At 42.9% G+C, this 11398-nt stretch overlaps 1 long non-coding RNA gene across 1 annotated transcript in view; it reads left to right on the top strand.

Moving 5' to 3' along the window:
* The first annotated feature begins 565 nt into the window (after positions 1 to 565).
* The window catches only part of LOC148542897 (uncharacterized), a 57261-nt gene continuing 46428 nt past the window's right edge, over positions 566 to 11398 (top strand). The window contains exons 1-2 of the long non-coding RNA XR_015873675.1: positions 566 to 757; positions 8407 to 8523. This is a non-coding gene — a long non-coding RNA (uncharacterized LOC148542897). The remainder of the gene's footprint in view (positions 758 to 8406; positions 8524 to 11398) is intronic.

Raw genomic sequence — 11398 nt, 5'->3', positions numbered from 1 at the left:
TAAACTTTTTTTTTATAAATACCTACTAAGCTCAACATATTAAAAAGTTAACAAGATATACCATTCAGAGGAGGTATTTACTACTGTGCGGGTTTTTAGAAGTTAAAGTGGTGTACATAGCAACCAATCAGATTCTACTAGCACCTCCTAGAAGATAATAGCTAGAAATTGATTGGTTGCTATGGGCAACAACTGCTCCTCTAAAATCCTACACTTTAGAAAATATACCCCACAATGTTTTAAAATAACTAGTATTGATGTGTTTAAAATAAAATGCAAGTTCATGAATAGAATAAGAAAAGATCTTATCTATAAGTGAACAAGAACATCTTGTTTACCATATCAGCATTAACCCCTCATGGCTCTGTGATATGGTGTCAATTACATAAAGTAATCCACTACAGGTATTTCTCAGAGACTTACTCTAATCATAGCGCTCTGACAAAGTGATAATGTCATGTGACTTAGGATGTTGTCACTTGTAAACAAGCAGTGCTGGCAAAATAAGTGAGTCAGGCTAATAACAACACAGAATGTCTGCTTTACTTACACATAAGCCCTGCTTTTATTCTATTTGTGTTAGAGATGAGTGACTTGGACTTGGAGAAATCTGACAGAACTGAAGTTAGGGGTACCAAGTAGTATCGCGTCATGATTCCAATCTGCTTACGAAAATCGGATCTTGTCACAAAACAAAACAACATTTTCCCAGAAATCTCGGATCTCGAGTGTTTCGATTGCATAATCCAATCTCAAGGTAATGCATGGCAAATGGAATTTTTACATAATTCTCTATACTCACGTGCTTTTGATCACATATTGTACTCTTATACTTGCATAATTTTGAAAAAGCTATTCAGGGAGATTGAGAAAACAACACTTATGAGCGCGGCATTAAAGTGGACGTGTACTGCTACATCTGAGAGGTGTGTCATAAACTGACTTACCTCCAAATATAAACAATCCCCAAAGTAGTTAGTAAAATCTATTTGTTCATGAAAACACACTGATACTTTTCAGAAAATGCATATCGCCATAGGGATCATTGTGCCTTATAACAAATGCAGGGAAATTATACTAATGATCCTATTTGAATAGCATATGGCTACATAATGGGGGTAAGGAGGATTCAGACAGATTGCTACTATTTTTAAGGGAATCTCTCTGACAATGTGGTAGAGTTGGCAAGTATGCATTCTCTAAAAGGGCACTGTTAGCAGGGGCGGGCTGGGCCGGGGGGCAGGGTGCCATCTGCCACCCGGGCCGGTATAATTCAGATTATTTGGGGGCCGCAGGTTATAAATGACAGGTGGCTGTGTGTCAGGCAGTGTTTTCTCCCTGGTCACTCACACTAAGCCACTGCAGGGTTATGTACTGTCACAGCTGCTACAGTGCTGATTGGTGGATGGCACTGGCCATTCACCAATCACACTGGCGGGAGGGCTGCACATACTACTGAGGATGTTGAAGTGTGCAGGGAGGTGAAGAGGGACAGAGAAAATGATGAGCAGGGAGCCACCATCGAGAGGGGGGGTGGTGGTGGGGTGCCGCACAGGGAGTGCCAGTGTACTGGGGCCAATCTGGCAAAGGGTCCCACTGGTGCTGATGATCGCGGCTGTAACCAGCTTCTAATTCACAGGTAGAAGCAGTTCTGGGCTGGTATAATCAGTAAGCCCCTCTGCCAGTCTTTTATCTTCAGATCCATGTTTAAATGTGGCAGAACCGACTAGCAGTGCACAACTTCTTCTCCTGAATGTCTTCTAGATTTAGACAGTCTCCTTTGCATGTTGCCCTGCCCCCAGGTCTCCCTCAGCTCCTCCCTTCTGACCCTCCCCCTGCTCCCACTGGACAGACTAGGCTAGGCAGAGGCACTCTGAAGCTCCTCAGCTGTGCCTCTGCTCCCTATGTGCTACCTACCTCCCCACACCCCAAGTGTTCCCAGCCATCTCTATCAAGTGTATCTCTGCCCCACTCATTTTGTCCCCTATGCCTCTCCCTCTGCTATGCCTCAGCCTCCTTTGCTATCTGTGTCTCTGCCCCACTCCATGTGTCCCCTATGCCTCTCCCTCTGCTATGCCTCAGCCTCCTTTGCCCCACTCCAGCCTCCTCTGCCCCACTCCATGTGTCCCCTATGCCTCTAACTCTTCTATACACTCCAGTGCCCAGAGTCTATAAGTGCTTCGCTGACCACACACTGCTCAGTGCGCTGCTGTACTGAGAGGAGTGTGCCCGTGACGGAGACTGCACATGGGCACCCTTCTCTTTAGAAATGCCCCTGCTCTTTCCCCATCTGTGCCACTGCCACCCCCACCCCACCGATGGCTACTGGCTGTTATCAGAAATGGCGCAGACCAAAAGAAGCAAAACTGCGTACAGCAACACATATTTTAAATAAAGGATGGCAGATACGGTAAGCACAATTTACCTTTAGTAATTTGATAGTCATATTGTATGTGTGTGTAAATATACAATTGTGTGAAAACTTCACGGCTAATTAATTTGGCCCCATGTGTGACATGCACAAGCGTGCTGCAGCAACGTGAATGAAGAGGAACAGTAGCAAGGAGGGTTAGTATAATGGGACAGATGGGATATATATATATATATATATATATATATTACACATACATACATACATACAGTATAGAGGGAGGCTGCCCTGTCTGTTTCATTTGTGGGCTGGGCCCCATCATCCCTGAAAGGTGGGTAATGTGTTGGGTCGCCTATAAATCTGAGGTCTAATTTATTTTTCTACAAATGTTTTTGCTAAATGTTTATTTACAGTATATTGCTATACTTGGAAATGTAAGACGATAATTGCACTTATTTATGGGGCACATATATCTGCGACTAATTGCCGCAATTCTGCTTTCTGCTGATGGTTGGCTTGGGGGATCGGAGAAATCCATGTTGGATTTCCCTGATTCGCCAATTCAGACCACAAAATGGGAATTTTAACTTGCTGTGTTTCCCTGATCCAGCGGTGGATCGCCGATTGATGGCCATGGTTTTGATTGCTGATTGGCGTATTGGCGTAGGGGAATTGTGGCACTGATGTATGACCCGCTTTACTTTCACACATCTAGTGAAGCTACACTAATATTTGGGATAATTCTGATCTGGTGTATGATTTTTAATTTCGGAGAAGGGATCATCAGACTGAGGATATGATTCAGATTTGGGGTGAATTCAGATCTGCGGTATGATTTTTAATGAGGGAGAATGGATCAAATCTTGGGGTGATCAGATCTGGTTTCTAAGTTTTAATAAGCGTGGTGGAGTGCTCAGATCAGGGTTCTGATGTTATTTATGTAATAAAAAATTTGTTTCTTTTAACTATTATTTTAAAATTATTTTTCATTCTCAAATGTTGGTGTAGTTATTTGTTTTTAGTATCTGTAAAAAAATATATATGTTTTTATTATTATTCCAAATCAGTAATATTATACATTTTATATTTTATACATTTTTCCATGTAATAATACTCTGTATTCTGTTACTAGCATGGTCCCTGTTTTGTATACTGGCCAGTAGAGTGCTTCCATTATTGTATATTAGTCACTAGAATGGAATGCTTCTTGTACATATGTCCCTAGAATGCTTCCTGCATTGTATATCAGTCACTATAATGGTCTCAGTATTCACTAGAAAGGCCTCTCTATTTTATGTCAAGAATTGTGTAACTTCACTAGATGTTAGGGGGCGGGGACGGCCGGCGTTCCTGGAATGGGGGTGAGATGCCTCCATTTTCTGGAGTGCCAAGGCCAGGGACTGTGTCCATGGACACAGATTGCTGGTCTCACATGTCGGCAGCCTAATTAAGCTGAGGTTTACTCAATTGGCCGGCGCCATCTAACATTGCGACCTCAGTCGCAGCGCTGGGACCACAGATGCAGCAGGAGGTGTCAGACACCTCCTGCTGCATTTGCATTTTAGCAAGGACAGAATTGCACAGCTACTTGTGTGCGTCTTTGCAATTCCATCCTCTGCTGAATCAGACTCTCTGTACTGTATTTAATAGAAGTCTTTATAATAGTAACTGTTTTGTATTTCATTGACAATTGAAGCCTCACTTACATCACACAAACCACACCCACAGAGGTTTTGTCACGTTAATTTTTCAATCACCGTTTGCTGGTAGATAGGCTGGGGCCACTTGCTTATGTTTGCCCTCCAGGCTGAAAGTTGCCAGCCATCCCCTGACTGTGAGGATGCTAGTCTGACAATTTGACACTTGTGCGTGTAGGCAAAGGATCGCTGTCAGTAATTACAGGCATCTGCAACTCTGACACTTGTGTTGAAAAGTACATTATTTTAAATGAGAGATGTGCGCAAACCCCCGTGTTTTGATTTTGGTTCTAAACCATTGTTGTGTTTTAGTTTCAGTATGGGCAAAACAACCCTCAATTGTTTCTTTATTTCTTTAAACATTGATAAAAACAGCTAAAATGTAACTTGGACCTTTTTTGTTGCTATAGTATTATTTAAATCAATAACATTCTTTTCCATTAAATTTTGTCCATGTCACAGCTAAAAATATTGTTTTCACCATTATCAGTGAGCTAGCTGGCTAAACTAAGCAATAGAGCAACGGTATAAATGAATGAAAGTTTAAAAGACTATAGCACTGCAGTGGCAGACAGGATGGCAGTTTAATAAACTATACAATGCTATAGAATGTTTTCATTAATCAAGAACTAATAGCTTAAAAGTAAAAGCCTAGAAAAATACAAGATATAATGATTTACAAAATCAAAGGCCTTACAGTAGGTTAATAGAAATTGATAATTGTAGAAAGTAGAATGTGATAAATAATAAGCAGGGCCAGATTAAGGTCTGTGGTGGCCCCTGGGCAACAAACTTATGGGAGCCCCTATATACCACCGTTACTTGTCATTCTAGGATTTTTTTTTCTTTCTATTCACCTTAATGCCCCCAGTAGTAATGCCCCTCTTGCAATGCCCACTGTAGTAGTGCCCCTTATGCAATGTCCCTAGTAGCAGTTCCCCTTATGTAGTGCCCCCAGTAATGGTCCCCCCTATGTAGTGCCCCTTGTAGTAGCCCCCCCTATGCAGTGCCCCTTGTAGTAATGCCCCTTATGCAGTGCCCCAGTAGTGGTCCCCCCTATACAGTGCCCCCAGTAGTGCCCCTTATATAGTGCCCCCAATAGTGGTCCCCCCTATGCAGTGCCCCTTATATTATGCCCCCAGTAGTAGTCCCCCCTATGCAGTGCTCCTTATATTATGCCCCCAGTAGTAGTCCCCCCTATGCATTGCCCCCAGTAGTAGCCCCCCCATACAGTGCCCCCAGTAGTTGTCCCCCCTATGCATTGCCCCCAGTAGTAGTCTCTTCTATGCATTGCCCCTAGTAGCGCCCCCCCATACAGTGCCCCCATGAAGCGGCCCCTCTATAGTGACCCCTGTAGTGGCCCCCCCTATGCAGTGCCAGTGCCCCTTATACACACACCAAAAATAAAACACAACTTACCTGAATCCCCACTCCTGATGCTCCTGAGTCCTGGCTCTTCTGTTGCACAGTTGGGAGAGCCATCAGTGTCATTTTTTCTCTCCCATCATCACCCGTTGCAGGGGGGAGCCAGAAGGCAGAGCTCATGAGTGAGCACCAGCCGCCTCCCTCAGTTGATGAAGCAGCCAATGAGAGTCTGTCTGATTCTCATTGGCTGCTATAAGAAACACACAGCTGCCACCAGCGGCTGTGTGTTTGTCACTGTGTAGTGTGGCCGCACTCACTGTGGTCGAAACTACACTAGCGGTGGGGACACTAGCGGTGGGTGCAGACAATGCACTGCTGCTAGTGGGGGCCACTCCAAGTGTGGGGGCCCAGGGACGACTGCCCCTGTTGCCCCCCCCTTAATCCAGCTCTGATAATAAGGTCAGCAGAGGTCAGCAGCGTACAGTAGTAGTAGTGTGCTGCTGTACGCAGATTCCAAAAAGTCGAGAATCTGTGCATGCGCAGGACCCTTTCTACACATGTGCGGAACGGGTCATGTGTGATTGGACACAGACCAGCAGCAGGCTGTCAGTGATTGACATTCTGCTGCCATTTGTGGATAGGAGGTGATGGCCTCTATTTTTAAAAAAAAAGTTGGGGGAAGGAAAGAGGACAGGGTCTCCATCGGCAGAATTGTTTCTGATTATTGTAGCAGTTTAACTCTTATGCCCCTTGTTGGTGAATCAAAATTAGGGATGAGAAATTCGTATTCTATGGAAGCCGAACCGCTCCGGACATGTGGAATCTGAGTCCACCCGAGCCGCCGCTCAGGTGTACCTGTCTGACTCGGATTCCACTTCAATGCTGAATATCATCCTCCCGATGTCAGATTCTTGCGAGAGTACGTCTCTACATAATGCAAGAGACCGGGACTTGGGGGCACACTGCACGCTGATGTATGCTGCGCTATACTCTGCTGATTAAGTGCTGTGTCCAGAGACTCACAAGAGTCTGTGCTGGCAAAGTGACTGGGTAAGGGGGCACACTGATATATGCTGCGCTATACTCTGCTGATTAATGTAGTGTATTAAAGGACCGTAACTCCTTGGGCCTTTGCCCTCTGTGTATACACGCATCGTGACTTCTTGGGCCATAGCCCTCTGTGTAACTGTATAGAAGCACTGTGACTCCTTGGTCCTTAGCCCTCTGTGTATACAAGCACCGTAACTCCTTAGGCCTTAGCCCTCTGTGTATACAAGCACCATGACTCCTTGGGCCGTAGCCCTCTGTGAAACTGTATACAAGCACTGTGACTCCTTGGGCCTTAGACCTCTGTGTATACAAGCACCATGACTCCTTGGGCCTTAGCCCTCTGTGTAACTGTATACAAGCACAGTGACTCCTTGGGTCTTAGCCCTCTGTGTAACTGTATACAAGCACTGTAACTCCTTGGGCCTTAGCCCTCTGTGTAACTGTATACAAGCCCTGTAACTCCTTGGCCATAGCCCTTTGTGTAACTGTATACAAGCACTGTGTCTCCTTGGGCCTTATCCCTCTGTGTATACAAGCACCGTGACTCCTTGGGCCATAGCCTCTGTGTATGCAAGCACTGTAACTCCTTGGGACTTAGGGCCTGATTCAGAGCTGGACACTATTTGCAGACAGTCGTTCCAAAAAAGGGCCCGGCGATTTAAATTGAGCGCTCGCTCTTTGTGGTTTGTTGACGCCTCTATGTCTGAGCGAGCAAACGAAAAATGCACTCGCTTTTTTGTAAAGACACCCCTTTGCCGTTCGCATTACACATCATCTCCGGTATTTATTAGATTAATCGGGAACATCAAACTGCATCTGAACTGCTCGCAGTGCTTGTGGTAGGTTTTTCTTACTGCTATCACTGCGAGCAGTTCAGGCTAAAAGACAACCAAGTGACGTGGTCGATGACGCTCCTTTACTAATTATGCACTCCCATTAAATGCTCTTTTGACCGTTAGGCATGCCTGCGTTCGGATCTCCACTCCCCCGTTTTCAAGTACCTTCCCCTGTTACCACCCACAAACGGTACATTCTGTCAATCAAATTAGCAGCCCCTCGCTGATTTGCGAGTGCACGATTTCCGACCGCAATGACTGGTTTGCGCATGCGCATTATGACCCATACGCATGTGCAGTTGTGCGAACATCTCTCAGAGCGAATGAGCGGCCGCTTACGAGCAGCTCTGAATCTGGCCCTTAGCCCTCTGAGTATGCAAACATGGTGACTCATTGGGCCATAGCCCTCTGTGTGTCCATAACACACAAGTACTGTGACTCAGTAGTGAGTAGCAGTGAGTGGCAATGTTTCATAGATGTGCTTTAAACTGCAGTGTCTGTGCCGCTGCTCTGTCGCTTAGTAACTAGCCAGCTCACTGCAGCGTTTGGTCAATAATGGTGAAAACAATACTATAAGCTGTGAAGTTGTCTAGACTCTAAATTGACTGTAAATGACTGGAAATTAATGTTACTGAGGTTAATAAAACTCTAATAACAAAAAAAGCCCAAATTTTCTGATTTTAGCTTTCTTTTGTAAATTTTTGTAAAAAAAATCTAAATCCAAATCCAAAACCAGTCATGGCAGTTTGGCAAATCCAAATCCGAAGCTGGAGATGGATCACAGCCATATCCAAATCCAACAAAAATGGTCCGGCGCACATCTCTAATCAAAATATTAAATTTTAGTGCAACAACTTGGGTGTTGTTCAGGCTGCCAATAACCAGAGTGCTCTCTGTCCATTTGTATTAATACTTTTGCAATAGTTAGTTTACAATTGTTTGAAACTGAATATTTAATGTCAGGGTAAGCATATCCTGGACATAACGATGTGGCTTATGCTTTGTTTTGCTGAGACTGGGCATGTTTTTACGTGCTTGCTCCTGGTACAGCATTGTAGGGTTCACCCTGTCTTTTTATGTCTGGTAGATTATCAAACCAGCATGAAAGACCTTGGTATGAAAGAAATTGTACCATCAACCGTAAAGACCTACTTGGCAGCTTGGGAGAAGTTGTGAATTTTCATGGTTAGCAGCAAGTTGGCTGGTAAGGATCTGCACCAAATGGTTTTATGTTTTGTTTTATGAATACCCCTAAATCGCTAGAGAGAAATAATTGATTTCCAGACTTTGATTGTGGTTTCAAAGCACAAAAAGTTATTTTTGCAACAAAAAGTTAGATGCTCTGATCTATTACAATTAGTGCAAAGACAATTAAATACAAAAGGTACAGCTTGAAACATATGCATGCGCACCGGTCCCAATATACAGTCGTCAATCCTGAGGTCTGTGGTCATCCAAGAGAATGGCTACTGACTGGGACCGGTGCGCAGGTTATATACCCTACAGATCATGATAACAACAATGTAGACAGACAAACATAATTCCATTGGTTCTTGCTCTTGGTCTTTGTAGTAGGCTGTAGTTCATAGGACAGTTCATATGTTGTCACTAGGGGTATGTCCCAATTCTCCAACAATGTCTTGAGATTATATTGTCTTTCTTTAACTTGTTTAAGACACTACATACAGAGTATACAATCTAACCAATAATTTCCTATAATCCATAACCATTGAACAGAAGATGTGACTCCCTCACTGATAGATTTGAATATCTGGAAATAAACATGGTGTCAGTATAGTACCAAACATGCCATGTCTACCATGTTGTATACCTTAAATATCATATGTGCACACTTTATACCATAATGATTGTCTAATAAAACCTTTCCTATATGTGCTTGCATAAGTAATAGTGAGATATTTACAGAAATACATAAGTATGTGTTGTGCATCTGAGCACAGCGCAAATGTTGCGGTGTGTGTATGTATTGTACACAACGCAATTATGCCCTCTGTGTTTGTGCATTTTATCTTACATACCCTAATATGCATTGAGCATCTTCATATTAAAATAGTTACAGGGATTGTACGTGGGTATGTGCCTAAGCATAAGAGCGTCTATGTGTTCGCATTGTGGATACACATGCGATTGTCTATGTGTATGCACGTGTGTGCAAATGTGCATTAGTGTTTGTGTCATGGATTCAAATTATATATATATATATATATATATATATAAAAAAATATATATATAGCTTTATCCAGTAACTGGTATTTTTGATATTATATCCGTCAGAATCTAATTACAAAAGGTCATATATAATGAAGTTTGTCCTGCTCACAGGTGGTGCAAGCCTTGGCCATAGTCAAGAAGTCTGATAACTTTAACAAAGGCTTTCTTATGCTTATTTAGAATCCAATAGTCAGTACTTCTTAACCACATCAGCACTGGACAAAAGGCATACAATTGATAATGATAATCAAACTTCTGACAATTGTTTCTAACTCTACATTCAGAACACTTCCTCTGAGCATATCAGTGTCTGTGTTACACTTCATTTGCCACAGACTTACTGTATCTGTATGCGGAGCTTCTCAATATATATACAAACACTCACAGTATCTTTGTGTATTTTTAATTACTTGTCACAGACATACTCCTGCTTCTCACACACTTGACTAAACCTTGAATGACATACAGTCAGGTGCATAAATATTGGGACATTGACAGAATTTTCATATTTTGGCCTCTATTCACCATCACAATGGCTTTGAAATGAAACAAACAAAATGTGCTTTAACTGCAGACTTTCAGATTTAATTTGAGGGTAATTACATCCAAATCAGGTGAACGGTGTAGGAATTACAATGGTTTCTATATGTGCCTCCCACTTTTTAAGGGGCCAAAAGTAATGGGACTATCAACTCAAAAGCTATTTCATGGACAGGTGTGGGCTATTCCCTAATTATTTCATTATCAATTAAGCAGGTAAAAGGTCTGGAGTTGATTCTAGGTGTGACATTTGCATTTGGAATCAGTTGCTGTCGACTCTCAATATGAGATCCAAAGAGCTGTCACTATCAGTGAAACAAGCTATCATTAGGCTGAAAAATCAAAACAAACCCATCAGAGAGATAGCAAAAACATTAGGTGTGCCCAAATCAACTGTTTGGAACATTCTTAAAAAGAAAGAGAGCACCCGAGAGCTCAGCAACACCAAAAGACCCGGAAGACAATGGAAAACAACTGTGGTGGATGACAGAAGAATTGTTTCCCTGGTGAAGAAAAACCCCTTCACATCAAGAACACTCTCCAGGAGGTAGGTGTATATGTGTCAAAGTCAACAATTAAGAGAAGACTTCACAAGAGTGAATATAGAGGGTTCACCACAAGATGTAAACCACTGGTGAGCCTCAAAAACAGGAAGACCAGATTAGAGTTTGCCAAACAACATCAAAAAAAGCCATTACAGTTCTGGAACAATATCCTATGGACAGATGAGACAAAGATCAACTTGTACCAGAGTGATGGGAAGAGAAGAGTATGAAGAAGGAAAGGAACTGCTCATGATCCAAAACATACAACCTCATCAGTGAAGCATGGTGGTGGTAGAGTCATGGCGTGGGCATGTATGGCTGCCAATGGAACTGGTTCCCTTGTATTTATTGATGATGTGACTGCTGACAAAAGCAGCAGAATGAATTCTGAAGTTTTTCGGGCAATATTATATGCTCATATTCAGTCAAATGCTTCAGAACTCATTGGATGGTGCTTCACAGTGCAGATGGACAATGACCCGAAGCATACTGCAAAAGCAACCAAAGAGTTTTTTAAGGCTAAAAAGTGGAATGTTATGCAATGGCCAAGTCAATCCCCTGACCTGAATCCGATTGAGCATGCATTTCACTTGATGAAGACAAAACTGAAGGGAAAATGCCCCAAGAACAAGCAGGAACTGAAGACATTTGCAGTAGAGGCCTGGCAGAGCATCACCAGGGATGAAACCCAGCGTCTGGTGATGTCTATGCTTTCCAGACTTCAGGCTGTAATTGCCTGCAAAGGATTTGCAACAAAGTATT

This window comes from Taudactylus pleione, unplaced genomic scaffold (genome assembly GCF_031769625.1).
Source record: "Taudactylus pleione unplaced genomic scaffold, aTauple2 ptg000007l, whole genome shotgun sequence".
Classification (NCBI taxonomy): domain Eukaryota; kingdom Metazoa; phylum Chordata; class Amphibia; order Anura; family Myobatrachidae; genus Taudactylus; species Taudactylus pleione.
The sequence above is the reverse complement of the archived record's forward strand: the minus strand, read 5'-3'. Positions and strand labels throughout refer to the sequence as shown.